Below are 17,247 nucleotides of genomic sequence, written 5' to 3' on the forward strand. Positions count from 1 at the left end.
TCCGGGCGGTGTGGTTAGTATATGGGGTGCGGGGCGCCTTTTGGGTGCAAAACTCTTGGCTCCTCCTAACCAGGCCCTGACGTGCTTTCTCTACCGACCATGGGAGACGTGACTGCCCTTCTCCCCGCGGTCCCCTTCCCAGCACCGGAATTGAGCCTTCCACCCTGCCCCGTCGTGTTCAGTAAGGGAAAGGGCGCTGGCGTCTGTGGGGGTTGGGCGCGGGAGGCATTCCTGACCCCTTCCGCAAGTCAAAAGCTGGGGAGAGGACTGGAGAGAGACGTAAGAGAAAGGACCCTGGCGCGCTGAGTCACGCAGGACCGAGTTGGGGTAGGGGGCCGCGACGCCTCAAACATCCCCACCTGCTACGGGAATCTTCCAGGAAAGCATCCCAAAACCTGCTTGGACCCCCGGGGAGACGTCTCCGGGCTCCCACGCTCCTTCCCGCTCAAAGATTCGTCATTGCAGATATATTTGTGGTTTATTTAACATCCCTTATCCCCCACCCCCACAATTGAGTGCCCTAGTATCCTGTTCTGTCTCCAGCTCAGGGCCTCACTCCCCCCTGCCTACTCTCTACCCCCGTGGTCTGCAGTGTCTGAGTCTTGCCTGTATCAAAGCAGGAACCTCTGAAGAGAAGGAGTAGATACATGGAAGGAAAACCAACCCCCTCATTCATTCATTTATTCATTCATTGGGCAGTCCTCCGCTGTCCTCTATGGAGTTCCCAGGCTGATGGAGAGACCCCAGCACTCTGAGCCTAGGGTAGGGACAAGGTTGGGACAAAGGAAGAACTGAGTACGGCTGTGTGGCTGGACCATGTCCATTCCACAAGGGTAAGCATTCATTCAACTACCTTTCATTAAAGTTCTCCTCCATCTCCACCAACTAGGGTTTCCAGGTGGGAATTCCCGGCCCTTCTCAGGAATTTTTTTTCTTTCCCGAATCCCGAGAAAAGTTGATCGGGAAATCGGGAAAATCGACTCCTTGAACCCAGGTGTTTGGTAGTATCGGTGTCACTTTGTGGAAAGGATTCATCGTGGAGAACAGAAAACAGTTTGTATCTTGGGATTCGGAAACGGGAAAGTGAAAAAAATTCCTAAGAACGGGCGGGATTTCCCACCTGGAAACCCTACCACCAACTCCCATATACTCTGTCGGGAAAGAGAGTGACACAGAAAAACCTGCCTGCCAGGAAGAACCCGAAGCAGGTTGGCTCCAAGCTCTGGCAAGGACAGAATTGACTCAGCAGGGCTTGGAGCCAGCTCAGCCTCTGGAATCTGAAACTGTGGGCCACTGGGCATACGACGTGCAGGTCACCACTTATACATTTGGCCGGGCCAGATGCCAAGATTTCAAATCCCAGCAGCCGTGCCAGGCAGATGAGAAGAGCAGGGAGGAAAACTTACATAAGGAGTAGACTTCAACAGTCACCATCTGCTCTGGCAGCTGGCCTGTCCACCCTGCAGCCCCTGGCCTCTGTCTGAGTGGGGGACATCACTATCCCAGAGTGTGTTATCTCCTCCCCTGCTTCCTGCACGAAGATAAATCATCAATTATTTTCCCAGCCTGACGGTCTTCTCATGATCCACTTTTCAGGGGGTTTTTCTGTGCTGTGTTTAAGAGGGCACAAAACATGCCAAAAGCTCTTAGCTGCTTGTGTTGTGAACAAGCTACAAAAGAATTTCTCCAGGGGCCTGACTCTGGATTGCAATCCTAAAAACTGCGCTGTGGAATACTGCGCTGTGGAATGTGCCCTCTGCCCCAGCAATGACAGTCACCCTGATCAATTTTATTTTTTTTATTGGGGGACAGGACTTTATTATATTGGGGAACAGTGTATACTTCTGGGACTTTTCCAAATCAAGTTGTTGTCCTTTCAATCTTAGTTGTGGAGGGCGCAGCTCAGCTCCAGGTCCAGTTGCCATTGTTAGTTGGGGGAAGGTGGGCCGGAGCCCACAATCCCTTGTGGGAGTTGAACCAGCAACTCTGTGGTTGAGAGGACACGCTCTAACCTATTGAGCCACCTGTCCGCCCTCAATTGTTTCTTGAGCATCCACTGTGTGACAATTACTGTGCTGGGCCCATAATGGTGTGTGACCTCTCCTCCTCCCCCCCATGTAGGCTAGTCTGGTCAAGGTAAATGGCATAGAAAAGTGTGGAATATGTGGGCTGGAATCTCTCATCAGAAAGGGAAGCAGTGAAATTGACTTCTCTTTTTTGCTTGTCTGTGGGCCGCTGAATGAAGTCCCTGCCTTTAGGAGTTTTCAGTCTGGGGCAGGACAGGTCTCATGAACAGTGTCTTTCCATCCATATCTCTAGGACGTTGGTCACTGGGGACCCCTTAGCCCTCTTTACTAATCTCCAGTCCTTGGGGCTTCTGGCCAGTGGAACAGGAAGAGTTGATCTGTCAGTGGAGAGATTGCTTATAATAAAGGTAGCAGCAAACACCTACTGTGCAATTAACACATGCCAGGTATTGTTCTGAAGTGGTTCTGTATTCACTTAAACCTAATAACTCCAAATGAGGTAGTTATTGTATTTTGTAGATGAGGACACAATGAAAGAGAGGTTATGTACTTGTCCAAGTTCTCACAGTTATCTGGAAAAAGCTATTAATAGGATTTGAAATCTTGGTGGCTGACGCACAGCTGTGTTAAGAAGCCGTGGTGTGCTACCTTTATTCAAAATAGCGCAGTAAACCTTGCCTCCTGATATTCATGCCCTTGTGTAGTTTCCCCCACGTCATATAACCAAGAGCATATTGTTAAAATGATGGTGTGTGTGACTTCTGAGGCTAGGTCATAAAAAACATGTGGCTTCTGCCTCATGCTTGATTGGATCATGTGGTCTAGAAGAAGCCAGCCACCATGCTGTGAGAACCCTCAAGCAGCCCTTTGGAGAGATCCACATGGTGAGGAATTAAAGGCCCCACCCAACAACCAGCATCAGCTTGTCAACCATACAAGGGAGCTCTCTGGAAAGCACATCTTCCAGTCCTAGTCAAGCTTTCAGATGACGCAGCCTCAACTGACATCTGTCATTAACCTCATGAGACCCCAAGTCAGAAATACTCAGCGAATCCACTCCCAAACTCCTGATCCATTGAAACTATGAAATAATGAATGTGTATTGTTGTTCTAAGCCACCTGTTACACAGCTAACACAATAGATAGCTAATACAATAGCCAACATTTCAGTAGTGCCCACTCTGTGCCTTGCACTATTTTCAGTATTTTATGTACATACCCTACAATGTTGGCACAGTACTGTTTCCAGCTCCGTTTTAAAGATGAGGAAACTGAGACATAGAGAAGTCACATGGTCTGAGAGAGGAGGTGTGAGGGCAATAGTTGCCCCAGGAAGACTGAGACTACTGTTGGGCTTAAACCTGCCCAGTCATGTTCTGTTTTGAGTTCTGCCAGAGGGTGACAATGAGTGCAGTGAGTGCTGCTCCTGTGAGTTACAATCCTGTTCAAGTGTGCAAAGTAGCCAAACCCCCTTGGCCATCTCTCCTCTTGCACCCACCCCATCCCTCACCCATGTTTTAGGCACAGATCCTGCTTGTTTCTATGCTGGACCACACTGGCCAAACCCTGCCTGAAGATATCCTTGGTTTGGTTTGCTCCAAATTTTGAACATTGGAAGATTTCTAATGAAAGTCCAGATTTTCAGCTTCCCTTGCAAAATTGAGAGGTCCATTAAGGGTGGTCTGTAGTCCTGCTGGTTTGCAATGGGCCAGAACTGAGGGGGAGCTGCCTTCTTTGGCCAAGGCAAACCCTCCCACCCTGTCACTGCTGTGTGACCCAGTCCCTTCCATGCTCTGTTGCAGATACCTTAAGCCTCTGCTCATTGTCTTTGGGCCAGTAATTTTCTATTGCCAGTGCCAGCCTCAGACCAGGACAACAGTGGCCTCTATTACAGCGCTGTACTTTACAAGGTGAATTGCAGCTCTACACACACACTAGGCCAGGAGTTGTGGGAACAAAGGGTGTGTTTATTGGAGCCCACAGACAGACTCCCTTCTAGACCACAGGTAGAGAATTTCCATTTGGGTGCTGGGATGTTCTGGAACTAGGTAGTGGTGATGGTTGTACAACATCGTGGATAATGCCACTGAATTGTATACTTTAAATTGGTTAAAATGGTCAATTTTCTGTTATGTGCCTTTACCATAAGAAAAAATTCTAATTTAAAAAAATCTTGGCAAAACAAAAAAGAAGTAATAAATTTGAACCTAGCCTTCCATATTGTTTTGAAGATATATTGAATAAAGTCGGAGGAGAGAACATATTTTGTTATTTATCAAGGGTGGGTTAGTGCATCAGTTTTCTATTGTTGTGCAACAAATATTCCCAGAACTTAGTGTCTCAAAATCACTCCAGTGGACTCAGGTGGGTCGTCCTTTTGCCTGGGGTCACTCATGCAACTACAGTTACCTGGAGCTCAACTGGAAATGGATGGTCCAAGGTGAACACTTGATGGCTGGTGGCTAGCTGGAACTGTCAGGCTGGACACCTCAGTTCTCCTCTGTGTGGCCTCTCCCGCAGGATGGCCAGAGTTTCCTACATGGTGATGGCATTGTTCCAAGATGATAGGACTGGGGACCAAGTAATTGTATTAAGCCTCTGCTTGCATCACAGTTGCTGAATTCCCAATGGCCAAAGCTACACAAGGGTGTGCATATCAGTAGGCATGAAGCCCGGGGACATTATTGAGCAGCCTGTCAGTTAGCTTGATGTAGGAATTTAAATATTTGGGCATACAGTACATGAACCTCCATTTGTGCTCTTACCCCAGGTCCTGCAAACATTAGAATGAATCTATTGCACCAGGGACTCAATGCAAATCAGGATCCTGTCATTGCCCTCAAGGAAGTCCCGGCCCTGGGGGTAAGACCAGCACAGTCTCAGTTCGTTCATTCTGCAAATTTTGCTTAAGCACCTACTGTGTGCTCAGCCCTGTGCCACACACAGGAGGTACAGCCCTGAGGAGGTAGACACAGTCCTGTCCTCAAGACCTCACAGTTCACTGTGGAGACTAGGGCCCTGGGATGAATTATCTACGTGGAGTTGAATTGCAGTCAAGTCAGTGTCAAGTGACATTTTGTAGACATTTAATTAAATATTTATTAACTTCAATATTGCAGATTTTTTTCTTTCCAAAATTGTGAAAAGCTATGCTTTGTTTTCATGTCTCAAACATTATGTAGGGGCTTGAAAAATTCTTACACTTTTTTTGTTCTTTTTTCAGTATTACACTTTCTTTGTGGAAAAGCTTGTCCTGGCGAGAGAGGCAGACCATGTAACGCTGTGATTTCTTTCCTTTTTGGGGGGGTAATTTTAAATTTTGAAATAATTTCAACTTATAGAAATGCAACAAGAAGAGTACAAAGATCTTCTGTATATCCTTCATGGAAATTCACCAATTGTTCATTTGTTCTATTAGCTTTATTATTCTCTCATTCTCTATCTCTCTGTGTTTCACAGAGAGACAGAAAATGAGAGAGATTATTCTGACATAATCTCTATATATAGAGAGAGATGTTTATATAGCTAAAGATAATATACAAAGTCTGCCAATTAAGTTCGTGAACTCATCCTAGAAAAAGCACAACATACCTCATTGCTGAATATCACTATGGTCACCTTCGAAGCACTCCCCCTGGGAAGCTATGCACTGATGCCAGCGCCTAGTCCACCCTTCAAAGCAAGTTTGGAACTCTTTTTCTGGAATGGCCATCAGAGCTGTCATCATATTACCCTTAATGTGCTGAATGTCATCAAAATGTCTTTCAATATTTCCTTTATTTTCAGGTAAAGAAAACAATCTTTGGGCGCCAGATCAGGTGAGTAGCGAGGGTGTTCCAATACAGTTATTTGTTTACTGGCTAAAAACTCCCTCACAGACAGTGCTGTGTGAGCTGGTGCATTGTAGTGATGCAAGAGCCATGAATTGTTGACAAAAAGTTCAAATTGTTTTTGTCTAACTTTTTCATGCAGCTTTGTCAGCGTTTCCAAATAGCAAACTTGGTTAACTGTTTGTCTAGTTGGTACAAATTCATAATGAATAATCCCTCTGATATCTAAAAAGGTTAGCAACATCGTTTTGACTCTTGATTTGGACTGATGGGATGTTTTTGGTCATGGAGAATTGGCTGACTTCCATTGTGCACTTTGACGCTTTGTTTCAGGGTCGTATTGGCACACCCATGTTTCATCACCACTGATAACATGGCCCAAAACATTGTCCTGCCTCTCCAAAAGGTCTTGGCAAACTTTGACTCTCCTTTGCTTTTGGTCATCATTGAGCTCCTTCCAGGCCATTTTTGAGCACATATTTCTCATGCCAAAATTTTCAGTTAAGACTTTCCTGTTTCTCGATGGATGTTTACTTGGTCTGCTGTGCTTCTCACAGTGAGCCGATGATTTGACACACAATTCAATGAAGTTTTTCAATGTTTTCGTCAGTTCTGCTTGTTACTGGCCGCCCTGACCTCTCTTCATCAGTGACACGTTCTCTCCCCTCAGAAAAAACGTTTAATCCATTTGTGCACTGCCGTTTTCTTTATGGTATTATCCCCATAAACTTGGACTAACATGTCCCTGATTTCACTTTCACTCTTGCCAAGTTTAACAAGAAAGCTAATGTTTGTTCATTGCTCTAATTCAAGCTCAGACATTCTTGCGACAGCACACAAAAATGAATACCACTCAGCAAGACACCGCCACATGTCGATACAAACACAGCTGTGAGACACTGATATACCAAGGTTATGAAACCTTACTGAGCTGTTTGTACAGTGCTGCAAACGTAAGCGCACAGTGGCAAGTTCGCGAACTTAATTGTCGGACCTTGTATATATTACATGCATCTAGATATATATACAGAAATATATAGGTATATGTATCTATAGCATACATACAAATATATTGATATATATATCAAACATTGAGAGAAACATGGATAATACATTTATACATAGATACATATGTAATATACAAAGAAACATAGTACATGTATGTACAGAAGTGTAATACACATATATAGAGACATTATTACATATATACACGTAGGGACATGTGATATACATAACCATATATATATGGAGAGAACCACATTTATAAACATACATACAATATATGATGTATACACACATACATAATACACGTGCACCTATGTGTAACACACACTTACATAAAATACAGAAAAAGAAAGATAACCCACACACACATTATTTTTTTCTGAACCACTTGAGGGTATGTTGCAGACATGATGTGTGACTTCATCTTTGAATAAGAGCAAGGACATTCTCTGACATAACCACAGTATAGTTAGCCATTTCAGGAAATTCGACCCTAACAGAATACAGTTATCTAATGTACAGTCCATATTCCAGTTTCGTCAGCTGTGCCCATCATGTCCTTTATAGCCATGCTCTTTCCTGCGCATCCCGTCCAGGATTATACATTGCATTGCATTGCTGTCTCTCTAGTCCCCCTTCATCTGCAACTGTTCCGAGGGTCTTTGTCCTTCACGACATCAATATTTTTGAAGTGGACACACCAGTTATTTGTAGATCGTCCCTCACTTTGCATTTGTCTGATATTTTCTCCATGTATGCGTTTTCTGGCACATGATATCTGCCCGCACCCCTTAGTAGCACCATTAATTGTGATGTTTTAAATTTATTTTTGATTGAAGTATAATTGACATATAACATTGTATTAGTTTCAAGTGTACGACATGATGATTCAATATTTATATGTATTGTGAAACGGTCACCACAATAAGTCTACTCTTTTTTCTACCCCCCCTTTTTCGCCCGCCTCCCCACACACACTCTGGTTCAAGCTGTTGTTTTTCAGTCTAATTAAGTCTACTCTTAAGATCTATTCTCTTTCAAACAAGCAATACAATGTTGTTATGTAATAATATGTATATACAGTCACTATCCTTTACATTACATCCCTATGGCTTATTTGTTTTATAATTGAGAGTTTGTAGCTTTTGACCTAATTGTGATTCTTTTAAACACTTAATTTGAATACTGGATGATAAGTGCTGTGGGGGGGGCGGGGGGCGTAGCACAGGCCCTAGAAATGCCCAGAGAAGGGACCAATCCTATCAGGTAAGACTTCCTGGGTCAGGGGCCCCTGAGGCTAAGGGAGACCAAGATTATCCAGACAAAGAGGCTAAGGAATGGGTGACCCAAATTGGGGGAGCAGCCTGAGAAATGCACTATAGCCTGGGACATGTGCCTGGTTCTTCCTAGATAAGCCCAGAGAGGCACTGGGGCTATGTATATAAACACCCCAAGAACGTCTGCTGGGCCTCTGTCCAGGGAATGGCCCCACCACCCTCAGTGGCTGATCATGACCATTTCTGCCAGCCCCTAGTCACATTCAGATCACCAGGAAAGGTCAGTCCTAGGTCAGGAGCCTCAGACTCTCAGGGCAGAAAAGATAGCTCAGATTCTGGGCGGAGGATTCAGAAAGGAACAGAGCAGAGTCGCCGCTGCCAAGATACCCTCCCCGTCTGCACCCCACTTCACAGTCCTCGCATCCTGGGACCTCGTGTGTGTGTGAACTTGGTAACCTTTGCACCCAGGGCAAATGGCCCTGAACTCGCTAAGGAAAGAAGAATAACTCTAACAGTGCGTGTTTACTCAGTGCGCTCACCTTTATACCTGTAGGCATGTGCATAGTCCCTCTTACGTCATCCTCAGATCGGCCTTGGACAGGAGAACGTTCCTTTCTGTTTTGAATTGGGGAAAATTGTGGCACCGAGGCATTCAGACACTTGGCCAAAGTTGCACACCTTGGGAGGGCAAAGATTTGAACCTAGTTCTTTCCAGTTCCAAAACACTGACTTTTTGTTTTTGAATCTTGTCTCTTTTTTTGGTAATTTACAATTTTGAATGGGTAATGCATTTCCATTGCTCTAAACCCAAGAAGTCCAAAAGACATAGCTGGAGACGTCTCCTTCCCTAGTCCTGCGTCCACACAAAATTCTGTTCAAGAATGTTTATCCAGGTTTATTCAAAATCATGTTTGAGGATTTGTTTTTTTGTATGTTTAAACATTTTCATTGTAAAAATTGTTATGGACTGATGTTTGTGTGTCCCTAAAATTCATGTTTGAAGTCCTAACCTTCCATTGTCATGGTGTTTGGAGGTGAGACCTTTGGGAGGTAATTAGGTCGTGAGGGTGGGCCCCCCAGGATGGGATTGGTGCCCTTATAAAAAGAGACACATGAAAGATGCTCTCTCTCTCCCTCTCTCTCTCTCTCCCTCTCTCTCTCTCTCCCCGCCCCCCATGTGAGGACAGAGAGAAGGTGGCTGTTTGCAAGCTAGGAAGAGAGCGCTCACCAGAAACAGAATCTGCTGGCACCTTGACCTTGGATTTCCAGCCTCCAAAATGGTGAGAAGTAAATGTCTGTTGTTTAAGCCACCCAGCCTGTGGCATTTTGTTATAGCCGCCCAAACTGACTAATGTAAAAATGGTCAGGGGAAAACTGACTAATGTAAAAGTGGTGGGGAAAAGATTTTAGCAGCATTTTGAAATATTTCAAGTGCATAATTTAGTAAACTTTGACATACGTATATGCCTGTGAAACTATAGCCACAAACAAGGTGATGGGCATATGTATCCCACCCAAGAGCTTCTTTGTGCCTTCTGGGAACTCTTCCCACTGGCTTGTCCCACCTTCCCCATGTAATTAATCATGATCTGCTTTCTGTCATTGCAGATTGGGTTGCATTTTCTAGAATTTTACACAAATGGACTCACATAGAATGTACTCTTTTTTTCTGGCTTCTTTCATTCAGCACGATTATTTTGAGATCATCCCTGTTGGATTATCTATAGCATATTTATTTTGAATGCTGATATGGATAAACCACAGTTTCTTTAGTCATTCACCTGCTAAAGAACATTTGGGTTGCTTCTGGTCTTTGGTTATTACAAATGAAGTTATGGACATTCATGTGCAAATTTTTTATTGGATAATGCTTTCATTTCTATTGGGGGAATGTTTTATTTAACTTATTTATTATTTATTTATTTTTTAAATGGGAAATATCAATTTTATTTATTTATTTTTTTGAGGGCACATCTCACAGTGGCCCATGCAGGGATTGAACCAGCAACCTCGGTGTTATTAGCACCACTCTCTAACCAACTGAGCTAACTGGCCACCCCTTGGGGAGAATTTTTTCATTTTAAATTTTGTTTTCAATCTCTCCAGTTCTCCTGTCCCTCATCTGCCCAGTTCCCCCCACTCACCCCCACAATCACTGTCAAAAGTTCCTTCTCTGTCTTTCTTGTGTTTATTTATACAGATATAAGCAATATACTCCCTCTTTTTACACAGAAGATAGTTTTTGCACCTTTTGTCCTTTGACATAAATGTCAGAGCTCTTATAGCCCATAGAAGCTTCCTCATTTTTTTACAGCTGTATAGTATTCCGTTTTGTGTTTGTACTATAATTTATTTAAGCAGGTCCCTATTAGGGACCAGTGTTGTCCCTAATCTTTTGCTACTATAAATCAGACAGTAATGAATAATCTTTCAGGTTGTCATGTTGTACGTGTGCAATTATACCTGTAGATGGAATTCTCCAAAGTGGAATTACTGGGTCAAAAGAGATATATATTTGCTTATTTCGATGAATGTCATCAAGTTGCCCTCCATGGAGTTGGGTCAATATACACTGACACCAATGATATATAGGAGCATTTACTTCCCCTCAGCATTGCCAATAAATTCTCTTATTAAAGCTGAATTTTTGCCAACCTGATAGGTGAAAAATGGCATCCTATCTCATTTAATTTTCATCTGCCTTAATACAAGATTATTTTTTTCAAATGTTTATAGTCATTTGTATTTCCTTTAAAATACAATTTTTAAAAAACTTTTATTTATTTAAGTGTGTTTTTCCAGGACCCATCAGCTCCAAGTCAAGTAGTTGTTTCAATCTAGTTGTGGAGGGCGCAGCTCACAGTGGCCCATGTGGGGATCGAACCAGCAACCTTGTTGTTAAGAGCACCATGCTCTAATCAACTGAACTAATCAGCCTCCCGTATAATTTATTTTTTAATTGGTATGTTCTTTTTCTTATGGGTTTCTAGAAGGTCTTTCTTAGGCAAATTAAGTTCTTGTGACGTGAATCACAAGCTTTTTTCAGTTTGTCATTTGTCCCTGACTTTGCTGTTAATTTTTTTTTTGCCATACAGAAATTTTTTATGTGTGTGTGAGAGAAAACAAACTTATCAATTTTTAAAATGGCTTCTGGGTTTTAAGTCAGACAAAGTTTTTCCTTATTGCACGATTATGAAGGGTTTCTCCCATTTCTTTTCTTGCAGACCATTTTTGGTTTTATTTTCAAGAGTAATTATTTGATTCAAATTGCAGTGTCTTAATGAACCAGCTACGCCACCGACACCACCCCCCCCCTTCTAAGCAATGACTTTTTGTAAGAGTGACACTCTGGAAACTACCCAAATGGTTCAACTTTGAGGAACAACCATCGAGTGCAACACACTTTCAAACTGCAAATTATTTTAAGGAAGTATTTAGTGACCTGGGAAAATATATAGGGTGCGTTAAATGAGAAATACAGAAATTCAAACTGTGTACCCAGTGGCATTACAATTTTTCTTTCTAAGCATGTTTATGAGAAGAGAGGTTGGTGAGAAGCACACAAATGGGTGAATAATCTCAGGCAGAGTTTCTGTGGGCTCATTCATTCATTCATTATTTGTTGATGCTCATATCACAAAAGAATGGTAGCGATTCATCTCTTCCTTATTTTTATTTTTTAATTTAATTTAATTTAATTATTAGTTTCAGGTGTATAAAACATTATAATGATTAGACATTTACACCCCTCACAAAATGATAACCCCCCAAGTCTACTACCCATCTGACATCATAGCTATTACGATACCCTTGGCTATATTCCCTATGCTGTGCTTTACAACCCATCATGCATCTCTTAATGGATGTGCACATCGTAACTCATGAAGCTGTATTGCTGAAAAAAATCCAACCTGAATCAGAAAAAAATGTCTAGAAGATCCAATGTCCAAAATTGTAGCTATGAGTCACCTGTGGCTGTCAAACCCTTGAAATATGGCCAGTCCAAATTGAGATGTGCTCTAAATGTAAACTACACACCAGATTTGTAAGACTTGGGGGAAAAAAAGAATGTAAACTACCTGACTAATTTTTCTGATATCGATTGCATGTTGAAACAATCAAATTTTGGATGTGTTAGGTTAAAATTAAATGGTTAAAATAAATTTCATCTTTTTTTTTACCTTTTTAAAGTGTCTACTAGAAAATTTAAAATTACAGGTGACTCTCATTTGTGGCTCACATTATGTTTTTATTTTCAGCACTGGCCTAGATCTATCTACTGATGTTTACAAAATACAGCTAACGTGAACATCACAAATGACAGCACAAGGGTGCAGTCAGCTATATCCAAACTGTGGAAGATGCAACAGGACAAATCTGTCTTTAACAAATAAATTGAAAAAAAGGGGGGGGAAACTGATTTGCTCAATTTTTAAAAGCGCGGTAGTCCTAACCCCAAAGTGACCGGTTCGGGTCCCACATGGGCCAGTGAGCCTCGCCCTTGCCCACCATTAGATTGAAACAACTTGTCTTGGAGATGAGTTGTGCCCCCCACATCTAGATTGAAAACCAAAGACTTGACATCCTGGAAAAACATACTGTTCCCCAATATTCAAAAAAAAAAAAAAAATGATGAGAGAATTTTTAGATCAAAAGAGATTTTAAAAACATTTAAAAAAACACACAAAAAAAACACATTTCAACCCAATGCAATGTGTGGACATTTTGGGATCTTGATTCAATCCATCTCTAAAATAATAAAACAAAATGTGACAAAACAAGTTATAACATTTATGAGACAGTTAAAAGTTTGAACACTTACTGGACATTCAATGATACTAAATTTTAAAAGTATAATAATACTATTATGGATATTTAAAAAATAGATAGTCCTTATTGCCTAGAATACATACATACTCAAATTTTTTATTTCAGATGATGGAACATCTGGTATTTGCTTCAAAACAATCCAGTTGGGGAGGAAGTGGGAACACAGGAGGAGATGAAACAAGACTGAGCCGATAATTGTTTATGTTTTACAATGTACTTTTTTTCATTTTGAAAAAATACACATCATATAACACCATTTTAACTATTTTTGAGTGTACAGTTTATTGGCATTAAGAACATTTCTCTACTTTTTTGCTTAAAATTATCCAAAATAAAAGATTAAAATTAAAAACTTGAATGAGCAAATGGTGACCAAAATAAAACATGTAGGTAAATATAATATTGAGTTACCAGGAGGGCTAGTACAGTGATTATTTCTCTCTTTAGTTTCTTAAATTTCTATAGTGAATATGCTGATTTTCTAAGGATTTTTTTTTATTTTTTTATTTTTTTTTTTAATAACAATACGAAAAAGCCAGAAATGGCATTGTTTTTCGGGAAGACAATGCCTTCACAGGTGTTCCGCGGACAAGTGCTGCTCCTGGGGATTTGGCCGGAGGAGAAGCGCCCCCTCGTGGAGGATCTGATAGCCGCTCTTGTGCGTTCCTCGCTAGCGGTTCTGGGCTCCTGGGGGGAAGCAAGGTGTTCCTGGCGACTGAGCGCTTGCGTGCGCGACTCCTGAGCACAGAAGGGCACCCCAGGTGGCTTCGAGGTCTTGTCCTAGAAGATGAGAGATTCAGAGGAGAAGCCAAAGGGAAAATATGGAGATCATGAGTAGCAACTTTCTTCCTTTTTTCAGTCCATTTCATTTATTTAACAGCAATTCATTTATTCATGTATCGAACATTTATTGAGCACCTGCTGTTTGTCAGGCCCCATTCCAAGCACTGACGACAAAGGTCCTTACCCTAATGGAGCTGAAACAATTACTGTGTGAGAGAGACACAATAAACAAGAAAATAAATATACAGCGTGTTATGTGGTGGTAAGTACTAGTGAGAAAAGTAAATCCAAGAAGGGAGTTACTGAATGCGGGGGGGATGCTTGTAATTTTAAGTAGAGTGGTCAGAACCTGTTTCATTAAGGGGTATGGGTGGGGGGTTGACATAGTGCGAGGGATATAAATGATAAATGTCTATTACATTGTTTTGTGCACCTGAAACTAATAAAAAAAAAAAAAGGAGTATGAGGAGCATTTGAAATCTTGCTCCCAGCATATGTTGTCACTTTGGTTCAAATAAACTCTTAATAAAAATTCTAAAAAAGAGAGAGGGAATTTGAGCAGGGAAGTAAAGGATGTGAAGGGGTAAGTCAGGCAGATATTTGGGGGACGAACACCTGTGGAGGAGAGAATGAATAGCCAGTGCAAAGGCCCTGAGGCAGGACTGTGCCTAATGTGTTTAAGGAACATTAAGAAGGCCCATGGAAAGAGAGAGGGGGAGAGAGAGAGAGATAATTTTTTTTTAACCTTTTGAGAACTAGTCCCATGACTCCTTCCTATTCCTAAATACTTCAATTTATATTTCCTGAGAAAAAGGATATTCTCTTGCAGAGGGTTTCTCTACTTTGTCACTGTTGACATTTGGGCTGGACAGTTCTTTGCTGTGGGGGTCTGTCCTGTGCATTTTAGTATCCCAGTCCTGTACCTACTAGATGTCAGTAGGACACACACACCCCAGTAGTGACAACCAAATATGTCTTCAGACATTGCCGAATGTTCCCTGGATGACAGAACTGCCCCCAGTTGAAAACCATTGCTTTTATAACCACAGTACAATGGTCACAATCAGGATATTTAACATTGATACAATATTGCTATCTAAACCACAGACCTTATTCAAATTTTATCAATTGCCCAATGATGTCTTTTATAGCAATTTAAATTTTCTGGTCCCTGGTCCAATCCAGGATCACATATTTAGTTGTCATGCTTTTTTAACTTCCTTTCATCTGGAACACTCTTCCTCCTTTAAAAAATTTTTTTTTAATTAGGGAATATTCGGAAACAGTGTGTTTCTTCAGGGCCCATCAGCTCCAAGTCATTGTCCTTCAATCTAGTTATGGAGGGCGCAGCTCAGCTTCAAGTCCAGTCGCCGTTTTCAATCTTTAGGTGCAGGGGGCATAGCCTACCATCCCACGCGGGAATTGAACCGCAACCTTGTTGAGAGCTCGCGCTCTAACCAACTGAGCCATCCTGCTGCCCCTCTTTCACCTTTCTTTGTCCACGACACTGAGATTTTTGAAGGTTATAGGCCATTTTGTAGAATGGCCCTGTTTGGTTTTGTCTGACTTTTCCTCGTGATTAGATTCAGGTTACCCATCTTTGGAAGGAATACCACCAAGGTGATGGTTTGTCCTTTGTGCCTTAGATTGAGATGCATATGATAGCCATTTGCCCCGTGACTGGTCATTTTCACTATGATCACTTGGTTAAAGCCCTGTCTGTTTCTCCTCTGTAAAATTAGTATGTTTCCTTTTGTAATTAATATGTGTCTTATAGGCAGATACATTGATGCTGTGCAAATATCCTGTTTCTCCTGAAACTTTCACCCACTAGTTTCAGTATCCATTGATGATTCTTGCCTGAATCAATTGTCCTGATTGGTTGCTTTTAGTAATTGTTTAAAATAAATACTGCATAAGGACTGTTAAACAAACACGCCACCCACCCACCCCCGCCAAAAAAAAACTTTCACAGTTGAAAGCTTTTCTAAAAGAAAGGGTTTATTGAGCCATAACCAGAAAAAAGACCAGGTCCTGGGGTGTGCAGTCTAAACTACAAGCATCAGAGCTAGGTGGAAAAGACAAGCAGGTCCACTGTTCTGGAGTAGAGGGCTACTTTTTATACATTGTTTGGGGAAGAAAGGTGTAAGTTGTTTTGAAAGAATTTATATTGGTTACAGATAAGGGGGTGGGAGCAGGTGAAGGAGGGGCCATTCTATGATAGCGGCACAGTCCATAATAAAGCAATATTTACTACTTTTGAATGGTTACAGGCAACTCCTGAAAGTTCATGCATATACAGGATGCCTGGTGTCTGGTCTTCAGCTAATAAGACGCCTGGAGGTTGATTCAAAGCTCCAACATACATTCAGGAATGTGAGCAGTCTTTTGTTAGCTGGTCCACAGCTATTAACTGGTTAACTATTCTTGTGTCTTTCTCTCATTCTCTGGTTGCTATTATTTAATTTAGAACATTTCAGAATTTTTCTCTTTTCAAAACAAAAGTCTGCTTTTAATATATGTCAGGTGTAAAGAGTAACAATGAAACATACATCCATGTAAATTTCAACTAGGCTAAGAAAGAGACATATGAGAACATGTGAAACTCCAGTCTGCTCCTGCCTGGAGAGAGACATAAATTGTTCAAAGCTGAGGGGTGGGTGGCAGGAGGACAGTAGAGAGCCTGGGATGGTAGGGTCTTGGATTAACTAAACACAGAGACAGGGATGCATTCCAGAGCTATTTCTGGTGGTGAAACTAACAGGATGTACACCACCTAGATTTGGAGCCTAGGGAGGAAGGTGGAGTGTGTCGCTAGGGACTGAGTGGAAGGACATGCTGCCTTTGGAAGCCCCCAACCTGGGGCAGTCAGTCCTCAGGGTCAGGGGTGTGAGGGTTGACGGGCAGCCACAGCCTCTCTGGGGGCAGCCAGGCATTCCAGACCAGGGTGGGGGCTGCTACGGAGTTTCCAGGAGGCCCTTGAACTGGCGAAGGGCCTGAAAGTGGCTCCCAATGGGTTCACGTGAGTCCTGGAGTGGCCAGGAGACTCCCTCTCTTCTCCTGTGGCTCAAGTCTCAGTGTGGGACAGGGTGGGACAGAGAAGGGTCACAGTTTCTACCCTGAACTGTATTAAGAATTGGTGGGTAGGGGGGGTTATTTATGAGGCCTCAGATAATTGTATCTCTTCCCCTCACCCACCCAAAGTTCCTTCTCCCTGGTCCATATCTCCACCCTGGCTGGCTAGGCTGGGACACTCTTCCAGGGCCCCTCAGAAATCCTTGGTCTGCATGGAGCTCAAATTTACTTTTCATTCCTTTCATTCAGTGAACAAGTATTTATTGAGCACTTTTTGTGTGCCAAGTATTGTTCAAGGCTCTGGCGACCAGGTAGTAAAGAAGACAGACAAAAGTCTTACCCATGTGGTGCTGACGTTCCAGTGAGCAAAACACAACACATATAAGTAAGAAGGTTATAAGTGCTAAGAAAAAACATAGC

At 42.2% G+C, this 17,247-nt stretch overlaps 2 long non-coding RNA genes across 3 annotated transcripts in view; one reads left to right on the plus strand and one right to left on the minus strand.

The window, feature by feature from the left end:
- LOC109434715 (uncharacterized) lies at nt 1-13,634 on the plus strand. 2 transcript variants are annotated; one of them, XR_012498040.1, is made up of 5 exons: nt 1-181; nt 4,798-4,889; nt 5,814-5,845; nt 9,327-9,419; nt 13,509-13,634. It is a non-coding gene; the product is annotated as an uncharacterized LOC109434715 (long non-coding RNA). The 2 variants fall into 2 exon arrangements; XR_002135856.2 differs by lacking the exon at nt 4,798-4,889.
- Nucleotides 13,045-17,247, minus strand: part of LOC141572682 (uncharacterized) — a 17,505-nt gene continuing 13,302 nt past the window's right edge. The window contains exon 2 of the long non-coding RNA XR_012498041.1: nt 13,045-13,749. This is a non-coding gene — a long non-coding RNA (uncharacterized LOC141572682). The remainder of the gene's footprint in view (nt 13,750-17,247) is intronic.

This window comes from Rhinolophus sinicus, linkage group LG07 (genome assembly GCF_036562045.2).
Source record: "Rhinolophus sinicus isolate RSC01 linkage group LG07, ASM3656204v1, whole genome shotgun sequence".
Taxonomy (NCBI): Eukaryota; Metazoa; Chordata; class Mammalia; order Chiroptera; family Rhinolophidae; genus Rhinolophus; species Rhinolophus sinicus.